This window comes from Tachypleus tridentatus, chromosome 9 (assembly GCF_004210375.1).
Source record: "Tachypleus tridentatus isolate NWPU-2018 chromosome 9, ASM421037v1, whole genome shotgun sequence".
Taxonomy (NCBI): domain Eukaryota; kingdom Metazoa; phylum Arthropoda; class Merostomata; order Xiphosura; family Limulidae; genus Tachypleus; species Tachypleus tridentatus.
Genome location: NC_134833.1, coordinates 165,784,427 through 165,801,467, shown reverse-complemented (window position 1 = coordinate 165,801,467; position 17,041 = coordinate 165,784,427). Strand labels below are relative to the sequence as shown.

Here is a 17,041-nt window from a genome sequence, read left to right as displayed (position 1 = left end):
GTCATGGACATTCTGGAAAGAAGAGACTGCACTTTAAGGGGGTCATGGACATTCTGGAAAGAAGAGACTACACTTTAAGGGGGTCATGGACATTCTGGAGAGAAGAGATTGCACTTTAAGGGGTCATGGACATTCTGGAGAGAAGAAGCTGCACTTGAAGGTGATCTTGGACATTCTGGAGAGAAGAGATTGCACTTTAAGAGGGTCATGGACATTCTGGAGAGAAGAAGCTGCACTTTAAGGGGGTCATGGACATTCTGAAGAGACGAGACTGCACTTTAAGGGGGTCATGGACATTCTGGAGAGAAGAAGGTGATCTTGGACATTCTGAAGAGACGAGACTGCACTTTAAGGGGGTCATGGACATTCTGGAGAGAAGAAGCTGCACTTGAAGGTGATCTTGGACATTCTGGAGAGAAGAAGCTGCACTTTAAGGGGGTCATGGACATTCTGGGGAGAAGAAGCTGCACTTCAAGGTGATCTTGGACATTCTGGAGATAAGAGACTGCACTTTAAGGGGGTCATGGACATTCTGGAGAGAAGAGATTGCACTTTAAGGGGGTCATGGACATTCTGGAGAGAAGAAGCTGCACTTGAAGGTGATCTTGGACATTCTGGAGAGAAGAGACTGCACTTTAAGGGGGTCATGGACATTCTGGAGAGAAGAAGCTGCACTTGAAGGTGATCTTGGACATTCTGGAGAGAAGAAGCTGCACTTGAAGGTGATCTTGGACATTCTGAAGAGACGAGACTGCACTTTAAGGGGGTCATGGACATTCTGGAGAGAAGAAGGTGATCTTGGACATTCTGAAGAGACGAGACTGCACTTTAATGGGGTCATGGACATTCTGGAGAAAAGAAACTGCACTTGAAGGTGATCTTGGACATTCTGGAGAGAAGATGCTGCACTTTAAGGGGGTCATGGACATTCTGGGGAGAAGAAGCTGCACTTGAAGGTGATCTTGGACATTCTGGAGAGAAGAGACTGCACTTTAAGGGGGTCGTGGACATTCTGGAGAGAAGAGATTGCACTTAAGGGGTCATGGACATTCTGGAGAGAAGAAGCTGCACTTGAAGGTGATCTTGGACATTCTGAAGAGAAGAGACTGCACTTTAAGGGGGTCATGGACATTCTGAAGAGAAGAGATTGCACTTTAAGGGGGTCATGGACATTCTGAAGAGAAGAGATTGCACTTTAAGGGGTCATGGACATTCTGGAGAGAAGAAGCTGCACTTGAAGGTGATTTTGGACATTCTGAAGAGACGAGACTGCACTTTAAGGGGGTCATGGATATTCTGCAGAGAAGAAGCTGCACTTGAAGGTGATCTTGGACATTCTGGAGAGAAGAGACTGCACTTATGGGGTCATGGACATTCTGGAAAGAAGAGACTGCACTTTAAGGGGGTCATGGACATTCTGGAAAGAAGAGACTACACTTTAAGGGGGTCATGGACATTCTGGAGAGAAGAGATTGCACTTAAGGGGTCATGGACATTCTGGAGAGAAGAAGCTGCACTTGAAGGTGATCTTGGACATTCTGGAGAGAAGAGATTGCACTTTAAGAGGGTCATGGACATTCTGGAGAGAAGAAGCTGCACTTTAAGGGGGTCATGGACATTCTGAAGAGACGAGACTGCACTTTAAGGGGGTCATGGACATTCTGGAGAGAAGAAGGTGATCTTGGACATTCTGAAGAGACGAGACTGCACTTTAAGGGGGTCATGGACATTCTGGAGAGAAGAAGCTGCACTTGAAGGTGATCTTGGACATTCTGGAGAGAAGAAGCTGCACTTTAAGGGGTCATGGACATTCTGGGAGAAGAAGCTGCACTTCAAGGTGATCTTGGACATTCTGGAGATAAGAGACTGCACTTTAAGGGGGTCATGGACATTCTGGAGAGAAGAGATTGCACTTTAAGGGGGTCATGGACATTCTGGAGAGAAGAAGCTGCACTTGAAGGTGATCTTGGACATTCTGGAGAGAAGAGACTGCACTTTAAGGGGGTCATGGACATTCTGGAGAGAAGAAGCTGCACTTGAAGGTGATCTTGGACATTCTGGAGAGAAGAAGCTGCACTTGAAGGTGATCTTGGACATTCTGGAGAGAAGAGACTGCACTTTAAGGGGGTCATGGACATTCTGGAGAGAAGAAGCTGCACTTGAAGGTGATCTTGGACATTCTGGAGAGAAGCTGCACTTGAAGGTGATCTTGGACGTTCTGAAGAGACGAGACTGCACTTTAAGGGGGTCATGGACATTCTGGAGAGAAGAAGCTGCACTTGAAGGTGATCTTGGACATTCTGAAGAGACGAGACTGCACTTTAAGGGGTCATGGACATTCTGGAGAGAAGAGACTGCACTTTAAGGTGGTCATGGACATTCTGGAGAGAAGAAGCTGCACTTGAAGGTGATCTTGGACATCCTGGAGAGAAGAAGCTGCACTTGAAGGTGATCTTGGACATTCTGGAGAGAAGAAGCTGCACTTGAAGGTGATCTTGGACAATCTGGAGAGAAGAGACTGCACTTTAAGGGGGTCATGGACATTCTGGAGAGAAGAAGCTGCATTTTAAGGGGGTCATGGACATTCTGGAGAGAAGAGACTGCACTTTAAGGGGGTCATGGACATTCTGGAGAGAAGAGACTGCACTTTAAGGGGGTCATGGACATTCTGAAGAGACGAGACTGCACTTTAAGGGGGTCATGGATATTCTGCAGAGAAGAAGCTGCACTTGAAGGTGATCTTGGACATTCTGGAGAGAAGAGACTGCACTTTATGGGGGTCATGGACATTCTGGAAAGAAGAGACTGCACTTTAAGGGGGTCATGGACATTCTGGAAAGAAGAGACTGCACTTTAAGGGGGTCATGGACATTCTGGAAAGAAGAGACTGCACTTTAAGGGGGTCATGGACATTCTGGAGAGAAGAGATTGCACTTTAAGGGGTCATGGACATTCTGGAGAGAAGCTGCACTTGAAGGTGATCTTGGACATTCTGGAGAGAAGAGATTGCACTTTAAGAGGGTCATGGACATTCTGGTAAAAGAAGCTGCACTTTAAGGGGGTCATGGACATTCTGAAGAGACGAGACTGCACTTTAAGGGGGTCATGGACATTCTGGAGAGAAGAAGGTGATCTTGGACATTCTGAAGAGACGAGACTGCACTTTAAGGGGGTCATGGACATTCTGGAGAGAAGAAGCTGCACTTGAAGGTGATCTTGGACATTCTGGAGAGAAGAAGCTGCACTTTAAGGGGGTCATGGACATTCTGGGGAGAAGAAGCTGCACTTGAAGGTGATCTTGGACATTCTGGAGATAAGAGACTGCACTTTAAGGGGGTCATGGACATTCTGGAGAGAAGAGATTGCACTTTAAGGGGGTCATGGACATTCTGGAGAGAAGAAGCTGCACTTGAAGGTGATCTTGGACATTCTGGAGAGAAGAGACTGCACTTTAAGGGGGTCATGGACATTCTGGAGAGAAGAAGCTGCACTTGAAGGTGATCTTGGACATTCTGGAGAGAAGAAGCTGCACTTGAAGGTGATCTTGGACATTCTGAAGAGACGAGACTGCACTTTAAGGGGGTCATGGACATTCTGGAGAGAAGAAGGTGATCTTGGACATTCTGAAGAGACGAGACTGCACTTTAATGGGGTCATGGACATTCTGGAGAAAAGAAACTGCACTTGAAGGTGATCTTGGACATTCTGGAGAGAAGATGCTGCACTTTAAGGGGGTCATGGACATTCTGGGGAGAAGAAGCTGCACTTGAAGGTGATCTTGGACATTCTGGAGATAAGAGACTGCACTTTAAGGGGGTCATGGACATTCTGGAGAGAAGAGATTGCACTTTAAGGGGGTCATGGACATTCTGGAGAGAAGAAGCTGCACTTGAAGGTGATCTTGGACATTCTGAAGAGAAGAGACTGCACTTTAAGGGGGTCATGGACATTCTGAAGAGAAGAGATTGCACTTTAAGGGGGTCATGGACATTCTGAAGAGAAGAGATTGCACTTTAAGGGGTCATGGACATTCTGGAGAGAAGAAGCTGCACTTGAAGGTGATTTTGGACATTCTGAAGAGACGAGACTGCACTTTAAGGGGGTCATGGATATTCTGCAGAGAAGAAGCTGCACTTGAAGGTGATCTTGGACATTCTGGAGAGAAGAGACTGCACTTTATGGGGTCATGGACATTCTGGAAAGAAGAGACTGCACTTTAAGGGGGTCATGGACATTCTGGAAAGAAGAGACTACACTTTAAGGGGGTCATGGACATTCTGGAGAGAAGAGATTGCACTTTAAGGGGTCATGGACATTCTGGAGAGAAGAAGCTGCACTTGAAGGTGATCTTGGACATTCTGGAGAGAAGAGATTGCACTTTAAGAGGGTCATGGACATTCTGGAGAGAAGAAGCTGCACTTTAAGGGGGTCATGGACATTCTGAGAGACGAGACTGCACTTTAAGGGGGTCATGGACATTCTGGAGAGAAGAAGGTGATCTTGGACATTCTGAAGAGACGAGACTGCACTTTAAGGGGGTCATGGACATTCTGGAGAGAAGAAGCTGCACTTGAAGGTGATCTTGGACATTCTGGAGAGAAGAAGCTGCACTTTAAGGGGGTCATGGACATTCTGGGGAGAAGAAGCTGCACTTCAAGGTGATCTTGGACATTCTGGAGATAAGAGACTGCACTTTAAGGGGGTCATGGACATTCTGGAGAGAAGAGATTGCACTTTAAGGGGGTCATGGACATTCTGGAGAGAAGAAGCTGCACTTGAAGGTGATCTTGGACATTCTGGAGAGAAGAGACTGCACTTTAAGGGGGTCATGGACATTCTGGAGAGAAGAAGCTGCACTTGAAGGTGATCTTGGACATTCTGGAGAGAAGAAGCTGCACTTGAAGGTGATCTTGGACATTCTGGAGAGAAGAGACTGCACTTTAAGGGGGTCATGGACATTCTGGAGAGAAGAAGCTGCACTTGAAGGTGATCTTGGACATTCTGGAGAGAAGCTGCACTTGAAGGTGATCTTGGACGTTCTGAAGAGACGAGACTGCACTTTAAGGGGGTCATGGACATTCTGGAGAGAAGAAGCTGCACTTGAAGGTGATCTTGGACATTCTGAAGAGACGAGACTGCACTTTAAGGGGTCATGGACATTCTGGAGAGAAGAGACTGCACTTTAAGGTGGTCATGGACATTCTGGAGAGAAGAAGCTGCACTTGAAGGTGATCTTGGACATCCTGGAGAGAAGAAGCTGCACTTGAAGGTGATCTTGGACATTCTGGAGAGAAGAAGCTGCACTTGAAGGTGATCTTGGACAATCTGGAGAGAAGAGACTGCACTTTAAGGGGGTCATGGACATTCTGGAGAGAAGAAGCTGCATTTTAAGGGGGTCATGGACATTCTGGAGAGAAGAGACTGCACTTTAAGGGGGTCATGGACATTCTGGAGAGAAGAGACTGCACTTTAAGGGGGTCATGGACATTCTGAAGAGACGAGACTGCACTTTAAGGGGGTCATGGATATTCTGGAGAGAAGAAGCTGCACTTGAAGGTGATCTTGGACATTCTGGAGAGAAGAAGCTGCACTTGAAGGTGATCTTGGACAATCTGGAGAGAAGAGACTGCACTTTAAGGGGGTCATGGACATTCTGGAGAGAAGAAGCTGCATTTTAAGGGGGTCATGGACATTCTGGAGAGAAGAGACTGCACTTTAAGGGGGTCATGGACAATCTGGAGAGAAGAGACTGCACTTTAAGGGGGTCATGGACATTCTGGAGAGAAGAAGCTGCATTTTAAGGGGGTCATGGACATTCTGGAGAGAAGAGATTGCACTTTAAGAGGGTCATGGACATTCTGGTAAAAGAAGCTGCACTTTAAGGGGGTCATGGACATTCTGAAGAGACGAGACTGCACTTTAAGGGGGTCATGGACATTCTGGAGAGAAGAAGGTGATCTTGGACATTCTGAAGAGACGAGACTGCACTTTAAGGGGGTCATGGACATTCTGGAGAGAAGAAGCTGCACTTGAAGGTGATCTTGGACATTCTGGAGAGAAGAAGCTGCACTTTAAGGGGGTCATGGACATTCTGGGGAGAAGAAGCTGCACTTGAAGGTGATCTTGGACATTCTGGAGATAAGAGACTGCACTTTAAGGGGGTCATGGACATTCTGGAGAGAAGAGATTGCACTTTAAGGGGGTCATGGACATTCTGGAGAGAAGAAGCTGCACTTGAAGGTGATCTTGGACATTCTGGAGAGAAGAAGCTGCACTTGAAGGTGATCTTGGACATTCTGGAGAGAAGAGACTGCACTTTAAGGGGGTCATGGACATTCTGGAGAGAAGAAGCTGCACTTGAAGGTGATCTTGGACATTCTGGAGAGAAGAAGCTGCACTTGAAGGTGATCTTGGACATTCTGGAGAGAAGAGACTGCACTTTAAGGGGGTCATGGACATTCTGGAGAGAAGAAGCTGCACTTGAAGGTGATCTTGGACATTCTGGAGAGAAGAAGCTGCACTTGAAGGTGATCTTGGACATTCTGAAGAGACGAGACTGCACTTTAAGGGGTCATGGACATTCTGGAGAGAAGAGACTGCACTTTAAGGGGGTCATGGACATTCTGGAGAGAAGAAGCTGCACTTGAAGGTGATCTTGGACATCCTGGAGAGAAGAAGCTGCACTTGAAGGTGATCTTGGACATTCTGGAGAGAAGAAGCTGCACTTGAAGGTGATCTTGGACAATCTGGAGAGAAGAGACTGCACTTTAAGGGGGTCATGGACATTCTGGAGAGAAGAAGCTGCATTTTAAGGGGGTCATGGACATTCTGGAGAGAAGAGACTGCACTTTAAGGGGGTCATGGACATTCTGGAGAGAAGAGACTGCACTTGAAGGTGATCTTGGACATCCTGGAGAGAAGAAGCTGCACTTGAAGGTTATCTTGGACATTCTGGAGAGAAGAAGCTGCACTTGAAGGTGATCTTGGACAATCTGGAGAGAAGAGACTGCACTTTAAGGGGGTCATGGACATTCTGGAGAGAAGAGATTGCACTTTAAGGGGGTCATGGACATTCTGGAGAGAAGAAGCTGCACTTGAAGGTGATCTTGGACATTCTGGAGAGAAGAGACTGCACTTTAAGGGGGTCATGGACATTCTGGAGAGAAGAGATTGCACTTTAAGGGGGTCATGGACATTCTGGAGAGAAGAGACTGCACTTTAATGGGGCATTGGACATTCTGGAGAGAAGAGACTGCACTTGAAGTGATCCTGGACATTCCAGAAATAATTTATATTTACCTTTTTTTGCACCTTTTGTTATTATGTTGACTTGTTTTAATGTATTATTTTACAACTCGTGGACTATTTAATTATTGTTGAAATTTATTAAGTCACAGACATCAAGTGTAAATAATATGGCCTGTACTTAAAACCTGACAGAATTATTTATTCCTTTCTTAACATCTGCATCAAACTACTTGTAGGTTTAACTGTAAAAATACTTTTTCAATATAAATCCTAATACTAATGGGTAAGACACGCATCTCATGAATAATCTTAGTTTTAGTGTTACATTGCTACACACTATTACATTAATACACACAGGAAATCTCACTTTTGATGCTGAATAATTTGTCTGTCCCTGAACTAGTAAGCTCACAAATATATTCATTAATTTCACTAATTCAACCCATGCTTTTAAAGTATCATTTAACTAACTGTTGCTGGAAATAACAATTCCACATAGCAAACAAACAAATTATAATATTGAAAATATAATTTAAAAATATGTGGTTCATATCTAGTTATAGTATGTAAAATTTTCTAGCTTGCCTAACCAAACTAATTGAGCCGTATGCATGTGGTTGATACCATGTTGAGGGTTATAATTAATATTTCACATTAAAGTTTCAGTACTTAGTTTAAACTTAATTATAGACAATAAGATGAAAAGAAGGAATTGAGTTCTCAAATATTTTAAGAAGTAAACTTCTCAAAAACCATTTCATTAGGAAAAAAGGTGCTAGCTCAATGTTTACATAAAACTCGCACTTTAAATTGAAATAACTTAGGTCATTGTGGGAGTGTGTGTCATTTCTTACCAGTAAGAGAATTTTACAAAACAGTTATAGAATAAATGTACTGTGTATTGATATAAAGCACTTAACACTCCTACGAAAAGTAGGGACTAATAGGCCTCAGAGCAACTTGAAAGTTATTAATATTAGGCTAATAAATTTGTATTTAAATGAAATTTCCATTTCATTTGATTTCATTTCATTTCATTAAATGAAATGGAAATTTCATTTAAATACAAAATTATTAGCCTAATATTAATAACTTTTCAAGTTGCTCTGTCGCCTATTAGGCCCCACTTTTCATAGGAGTGTTAAATAGCAGTGGAGAGTATGTTAATACATAAATTCAAGCCAACTATAATATTGTTTATTTTTCGTTAAAAAAATTATAACATTTATAATTAAGTTCTAAGTAAAATGATGTTCCAACTATAATATTGTTTATATATCATTAAGAAAATTATAACATTTATAATAAAGTTCTGAGTAAAATGATGTTCCAACTATAATATTGTTTATCTATTATTAAGATAATAATTAACATAAGAATGTGAGATGTAAACACTTCTCAGTTAGTTTTGGTTTTGTATGTCATAGGAGAAGTTTAGTAATGAAGTAAGGGATTTATGGGTGTACAAGACTGTTTAGTTTAAGAGTCATTAGTCAGTGATTTGATATTTAATTATTATTTAGTTTTCATAATCGGTATAATAAACGTTAATTATTTTAAAAACGACAGTTCTGACATGTTTTGTTACATTACTCTGTAGGTCTCGTACCCAGTTTAAGTTTTCGTAATAGACTTTCTTCATATTGTTGACGTCATCCTACTCGAAGCTTCCAAGCTTATCTCTCTCTGTGTAACATTATATTCTAAAGAAGGACAGTATGGGTATTAAAACTTTAATTGAAATAAAGTACAGAACAAAGTTTTGACTTTCTTAGATCATCTTCAGGTTAACAAAGGGTATGTGTAACATTGTTGTTACCAGAGGACTAGATATTTCTAGATTTTTCTGCTTCATATCTTAAATACATGAAGATGCAGAAGCAAGTTGGAAAAGTTAAATTAGTGAAGTTAGACTGGATGATGATTCGCTTTTGTGGATTTCTGTACATAGTCTGTCTTGTTTCTGAATTATTTAATGCTCTAGATACAACTGTGATAACTTATGGTGAAAGGATTTCTGTACATAGTCTGTCTTGTTTCTGAATTATTTAATGCTCTCGATACAACTGTGATAACTAATAGTGAAAGGATTTCTGTACATAGTCTGTCTTGTTTCTGAATTATTTAATGCTCTAGATACAACTGTGATAACTAATAATGAAAGGATTTCTGTACATAGTCTGTCTTGTTTCTGAATTATTTAATGCTCTAGATACAACTGTGATAACTAATAGTGAAAGGATTTCTGTACATAGTCTGTCTTGTTTCTGAATTATTTAATGCTCTAGATACAACTGTGATAACTAATAGTGAAAGGATTTCTGTACATAGTTTGTCTTGTTTCTGAATTATTTAATGCTCTAGATACAACTGTGATAGCTAATAATGAAAGGATTTCTGTACATAGTCTGTCTTGTTTCTGAATTATTTAATGCTCTAGATACAACTGTGATAACTAATAGTGAAAGGATTTCTGTACAAAGTCTGTCTTGTTACTGAATTATTTAATGCTCTAGATACAACTGTGATAACTTATGGTGAAAGGATTTCTGTACATAGTTTGTCTTGTTACTGAATTATTTAATGCTCTAGATACAACTGTGATAACTAATAGTGAAAGGATTTCTGTACATAGTCTGTCTTGTTACTGAATTATTTAATGCTCTAGATACAACTGTGATAACTAATAGTGAAAGGATTTCTGTACATAGTCTGTCTTGTTTCTGAATTATTTAATGCTCTAGATACAACTGTGATAACTAATAGTGAAAGGATTTCTGTACATAGTCTGTCTTGTTTCTGAATTATTTAATGCTCTAGATACAACTGTGATAACTTATGGTGAAAGGATTTCTGTACATAGTCTGTCTTGTTACTGAATTATTTAATGCTCTAGATACAACTGTGATAACTAATAGTGAAAGGATTTCTGTACATAGTCTGTCTTGTTTCTGAATTATTTAATGCTTTAGATACAACTGTGATAACTAATAGTGAAAGGATTTCTGTACATAGTCTGTCTTGTTTCTGAATTATTTAATGCTCTAGATACAACTGTGATAACTAATAGTGAAAGGATTTCTGTACATAGTCTGTCTTGTTACTGAATTATTTAATGCTCTAGATACAACTGTGATAACTAATAATGAAAGGATTTCTGTACATAGTCTGTCTTGTTTCTGAATTATTTAATGCTCTAGATACAACTGTGATAACTAATAATGAAAGGATTTCTGTACATAGTCTGTCTTGTTTCTGAATTATTTAATGGTCTGGATACAACTGTGATAACTTATGGTGAAAGGATTTCTGTACATAGTCTGTCTTGTTTCTGAATTATTTAATGCTCTCGATACAACTGTGATAACTAATAGTGAAAGGATTTCTGTACATAGTCTGTCTTGTTTCTGAATTATTTAATGCTTTAGATACAACTGTGATAACTAATAGTGAAAGGATTTCTGTACATAGTCTGTCTTGTTACTGAATTATTTAATGCTCTAGATACAACTGTGATAACTAATAATGAAAGGATTTCTGTACATAGTCTGTCTTGTTTCTGAATTATTTAATGCTCTAGATACAACTGTGATAACTAATAATGAAAGGATTTCTGTACATAGTCTGTCTTGTTTCTGAATTATTTAATGCTCTAGATACAACTGTGATAACTAATAGTGAAAGGATTTCTGTACATAGTCTGTCTTGTTTCTGAATTATTTAATGCTCTAGATACAACTGTGATAACTAATAGTGAAAGGATTTCTGTACATAGTTTGTCTTGTTTCTGAATTATTTAATGCTCTAGATACAACTGTGATAGCTAATAATGAAAGGATTTCTGTACATAGTCTGTCTTGTTTCTGAATTATTTAATGCTCTAGATACAACTGTGATAACTAATAGTGAAAGGATTTCTGTACATAGTCTGTCTTGTTTCTGAATTATTTAATGCTCTAGATACAACTGTGATAACTAATAGTGAAAGGATTTCTGTACATAGTTTGTCTTGTTTCTGAATTATTTAATGCTCTAGATACAACTGTGATAGCTAATAATGAAAGGATTTCTGTACATAGTCTGTCTTGTTTCTGATAAATTATTTTAAAAAAAGTAGATTATTTGCTGCGTGTTTGTTATCCAAATTCGTTTCTAATAAGTTGCATAATCGTAATTTAAAGGGATCAACGGCCTTTATAAAAGCTGACAACGATGTATTTATGGTAAAACCTTATTAACCATAAAATTAGCGTTAGTTTGTTCTTATTGTCTGGCTATAATTCATTTTGGACTGATTTGACTTTGTCATGTGTTGGTTTAACTTATTCATGACCTAGAAATTTAACATGGTTGAAATCCATAAAACATTTTGCTAATTTATCTTTTCTAAGCCTATTGTTTACATTATTTACATTAAAGCTTTCCTAACCCTGTCAAATATATTTCTAACATTAGTTCTAAATTGCCTCTTAACAACTCTCACTTTATGCAAATATTATCATTTTCTTAAATTCAGAACATCCAACAGTATTTCTCTATTTCTTATCAAATTGGTATATATCTTCATACACCAGTGCTCAACCAGCAACAACACATATTATTTTTTCAGCTTTCGATATGATTCAAGCATTTTTTTCATATTAAAACAACAGGCTTGGCATGTAGAATCCCAGTAGAATAAGACCCAAATAGAATGGGGCTCTGTTTAATTCATTTTAGTTATCATTAATAAATTCTCTCAACATGGGTTCAGTCAAGTTAAACATTGTTAGAAAACATCCCTGTAATTTGCTAGTTTCTCTTCATATTTCTCTGCGAAAAAATATTTTTAGCATTAATTGTAAATTGCCTCTTAACAATTCTCGATGTATGCAAACATCATGATTTTTTAAAAATTTAGAACATTCAAATTTCCAATCCTTACCTAATTGGAAATCGTAATCAACTTCTTTCTCTAACTCCATGGTTCCTCCTAAGGCAGTGGTTCTTAACCCTGTTGGAGGTACTGAACCAGACCAGTGGTTCTTAACCTTGTTGGAGGTACTGAACCAGACCAGTAGTTCTTAACCCTGTTGGAGGTACTTAACCCCGGAAGTTTCGTACTTGCATTCACTGAACCCTTCGTAATTGGAAAAATAAAATATATATTTTTTTTTTTCAAATTCAAAACATAAGTAGATATTTTATTAGTGCACAAAATGAACCATGCATCAGTTGCACACCATATCACTGTGTTTAAAGAACAAAACCAAAAAAACATGAATTTCACACAAAAACATAATGAATATTTACTGCAACTCAATGTGACTTTTGCTGTTGCCTTTCAGAGACAAGTTTAGAAATGCGCGGCTTCATCTTGGCAAGTGCCACTCTCGTATCATTTCCGCAACAAAGTCTGTTCCTTTTCTTCGTTTTTATGTCTACCATTCTCGAAAAGGATTGCTCGCAAAGTTACATTGAAACAAACGGTATGAGTATCTCAAGGGCTTTCTTAGCAATAAGATGGTACGTTACGGTTTGGTGACACCAAAACGTTGAGAGTGTTGTTGTTCTGAAAAGTTGTTGTTGAACCTGGCTCTGCTGAAGTTCAATGATTTCGTCGAGGTATTCATCATTTACATTTGCTGTCGCAACACTAAACGTGAACGGCTGTTTAACCCATGCTGGATATGAGACTCTTGGGAATAACCGTCGAGAGATTTTGCGAGCTCATCTAAGTGCATGGCAACTGCTTGCTTTAGTTTCCCGGGTACAGAAATGTCTCCGATTTCAGACACATCTTCGATCTTGCTTACACAGTCGTCCAGCAGGGGAAAGTTTGCGAAGTTATCATTCTCTGTTCGTCGTTTCCATAACAGTAGCTTTTTTTGAAAAGCCTTCAGGTTTTCTTCTGCTTCGATGATGTTGACTCCACCGCCGTGCATCTGTTGATTGAGATGATTGAGAGCATTGAAGATATCGGCCATGTACACCAAAATGAGAATGAACTCAGATTTTTCTAAGCAATCTGCATGACAATGTTGTCGCAAAAACAGGGCTAATTCCACACGCATGGCAAAAACACGATTCAACACCTTTCCCTGGGATAACCACCGAACGTTAGAATGGATATGAAGTACCTCGAATTCAGAGCCCATTTCATTACACAGCTCTTTTAAGATGCGGTGCTTCAGGGCACTATTTCGCACAAAGTTCACACATTCCACTACAATTTTTAATACTTCTGCCAGTTTTGAAGGCAAGGTTTTTGTTGCCAACGCATCCCTGTTCAGAACACAGTGCATTACCATGATGGGTGGTGCATCGGCTTTCACCAGCGCACCAAAACCAGAGTTTCGTTCCAGCATGACTGGAGCTCTGTCTAAACAAACTGCAAAAACCATATCCCACGAAAGATCGTTATCTCTGAAGAAATCATTCACAAGTTTCTTCACGTCGGCTGCCTTAGTTGTTGTTGTAAGAGGCTTACAAAATAAAAAAAAAATCTTTTATCTCGTCGTTCTTCACATAGCGCACGAATACAACAAGATGGCTGAGATTGGAAAAGTCGGTGGTCTCGTCGAGTTGAAGGCTGAATTTTGCTGGGCTTGAATCAGATCTGCAACTACTTGAGCCAAGACGTCATCTATTCTGCTGCTGATGGTGTCATTTGAAAGAGGAATTTGGGATACCTTATTTTCAGCTGCTTTTCCCAGCATGATATTCGCCATCTTCAACGCAGCTGGTTTTACGAGTGCTTCACCAATAGTATGTGGTTTGCCCTGCTTTGCGATCAAGTACGCAACTTCGTATGATGCTGTGAGGATCGGTTTGTTGATGGGTACAAAGCCGAGAAAAAGCAAAGTAGCCTTTTCATCGAACCTGGCTCTCTTTACCTTGAATTCAGCAAATGTTGTGTTCCTGTATTTCCCATCTCCATGCAGCTTTAGGGAGTGTTCTCTTAGTTTTGCCTGTGCTAGACTAGAATTGCTCAAATTGGCATTGCAAATCATGCATTGAGGATGCTGACTACCATCATGTTCCGTTACACACGTGAATCAATATTGTACGTATTCGTCCGACCACTTTCTGTTTGTGCTCGACATATTAAGTACGAAGAGATTGAAAGATTAGGAAATAAATCACAAATGACGCACGATTACTACAGTTATAAGTCGATTGCTAAGCACACGAAGTTCCCTACAGCACAGATGTTAAGGCCAAGTGACGTGACGTGATCAGCTGCAGCCAATGATGACCAAGTGGAGCATGACGTCACGAATCATACGAGTGGGGTGAACGGAACGGACACACACATAATGTGTGCGTCTTGACCTCCGCCGAACCCCTGAGATTGACTCACTAAACCCCTGGGGTTCGACTGACAGTTACTCAGTGCTGGATTAAGACGATCGTAATGCTTAGGCACTTTCTGTTCGTAGGCCCTACTGGCCGTATAAGTTAAACAAAAAGTTAGGTAAATTATAGATATATAAATTATAAATTCTGATTTGAAATTTCCCAGGCACCAGGCACTGTGCCTAATAAATAATCCATCCCTGCATGTACACTACGCCATCATATATTCACTGTGAAAACTGATGCACTGTTCTAAGAATATAAAGCAGCTGGAATGTTGACAATGTGAATCCACAGATATCTGGAAGGCCAGTTTGATATTACCGAGTATAAACTCCCATCCAGAACTAATAATAGTATAAGTATTAGTGTGGTCATAAGAGACAATGATACATCATGAACTCTGGGTAGAGGCTTTACGACGTGTGTCTCTCAGGAGTACAAATGTTAATATTTTTATTTTAATATTTTACGAATATTTTCAGTGTGTGTATTCTCAAATGAAAGTACTGTAACAGGAAAACGTTAAAGGGAATATTTTAAAGTTACTTAAATTTCTACTTTTGTTCTTCATATAAAAATCAAAAACTTATTACTACTACTGTTGTCGCTCTTGTTTCTATATGAAATATTATTGTGTTTGTAAGGTTGACCACATATAAAACTTAATGGTCATGGTCTCTACTCAGCTAGCCTTGACAACATGTCTAAACAGCCGAGATAGCCTATTGTGTATCATTGTTCTTAACAAACAAATAGTTCCATTCAGTTATTTTACACAATAGTTATTAGCGTACCTGAAAACCTAAAGAATGGGATAACTGAATTGAAACTTTTGTATTACAAACACAGGACTATGCAAACTCGCAATAATGTAGGTTAAAGGGAATATGAAACTATAATTTGAAAATGCGAATATAAACTGTACTTATTGTAGGATTTTAGTGATAACAATTGGAAACAGTTCACGTGTAGGGTGACAGTAGAGTTAAAGGGGTCAAGTTTGTTTTTTAATTTCGCGCAAAGCTACAGGAGAGCTATCTGCGCTAGCCGTCTCTAATTTAGCAGTGTAAGACTAGAGGGAAGGCAGCTAGTCATCACCACCCACCGCCAACTCTTGGGCTACTCTTTTACCAACGAATAGTAGGATTGGCCGTCACATTATAACGCCCTCACGGTTGAAAAAGTGAGCATGTTTGGTGTGACAGGGATTCGAACTCGCGACTCTCGGATTACGAGTCGAGTGCCTTAACCACCTGGCCATGCTGGGCCTAAAGTGGTCAAAGAGGGTTTTTGTGAGTTGCCTGTTACTTGTAGTTAAGACTGATTATTATCATTTGTAATTTGTGTTGAAGAGTTTGTGACTGACTAGAAGCGCTTGTATCTGTGTGTTTTAATGCAAAGCCACATTGGGCAACCTGCTGAGTCAACAAGGGGAATCGAACTCCTGATTTTAGCGTTGTAAATCCATAGACTTACTGTTGTCCCAGCGGGAGGCCTGACTAGAAGTAGAAGAAAACGCCGCTACAACCAAAGTCAAACATAAATAAATTATTTAAATATAACCTAACTATATTTAACAAAAATTTACTACTCCTGTGGACATATTAATAAACAATTCAAGATAAACCTTAACTAAAAAATAAAGGAAATAAAAAACAACAACAAAGTAACCTAATTCTGAAAATCACAGTACATGTATTCCAAAATTAGATCACTTCTTAATATTAGTAATAATAACGAGCAACAATTTTCTTGCTGTAACTCATGGGGTATGCCTTTATTAAGGTGAAGGATTGCTTTGTATTTTGTAGTTTAAAGCATTTAGATTGCATTGCTAATGATTTGCTATTACCGTAGGTTTGTCTAATGTTTCAAAACATTAATATGTGTATGTAACCGCTAGGGGATGCTGGGTTTACATTAATAATACATAAATATTTGTCTAATGTTTCAAAAACATTAATATGTGTATGTAATCGCTAGGAGATGCTGGTTTTAGATTAATAATACATAAATATTTCATCAAAAGTATCGTACTCCAGATAGAAGGTGAGTAAATACTATAATATAACTAAGTATTATATTAAACGATAAAAGGAATGATAAACGTACCTTAAACAAAACCAAAACGAAATAAAAGTAGAATTTTCCAACTCGCAAGGTTTAGCGATCCTTTTAAGATAACATTTGTAACAGTGGAGCGTCTCGTTACGGCTGTGTTCATTAAACTGTGTACCCATCATTTAGAAAAGTAAGCAGCGACGCTTATTCCATGAGCCAATCACGTTAGAAATAATAAAACTGTTTTAACCGGAGCATAACCAGTTTCGGTGTATGATTATCTGTTAATCTCTCCAAAAATATATTGAACTGCAGATTCAGGAAGAGCGCATTGCACCCCAGCTTTTCTTGAAAGAAAATTTTCCCTATAAAATCTTAATCCTCTCATTTT

At 39.4% G+C, this 17,041-nt stretch overlaps 2 protein-coding genes and 1 long non-coding RNA gene across 3 annotated transcripts in view; 1 reads left to right on the top strand and 2 right to left on the bottom strand.

Annotated features, from left to right (window-relative positions):
* The window catches only part of LOC143227570 (uncharacterized), a 434,192-nt gene that overhangs the window by 252,375 nt on the left and 164,776 nt on the right, over positions 1-17,041 (bottom strand). The window lies entirely within an intron of this gene.
* Positions 6,428-16,808, bottom strand: LOC143226877 (uncharacterized). Its single transcript, XR_013014794.1, has 3 exons — positions 16,702-16,808; positions 12,173-12,367; positions 6,428-7,269 (listed from the first exon to the last, which is right to left on the bottom strand). It is a non-coding gene; the product is annotated as an uncharacterized LOC143226877 (long non-coding RNA).
* Positions 16,482-17,041, top strand: part of LOC143226875 (uncharacterized) — a 42,614-nt gene continuing 42,054 nt past the window's right edge. The window contains exon 1 of the mRNA XM_076458408.1: positions 16,482-16,638. The gene's annotated coding sequence lies outside the window, so the exon portion shown is untranslated. The remainder of the gene's footprint in view (positions 16,639-17,041) is intronic.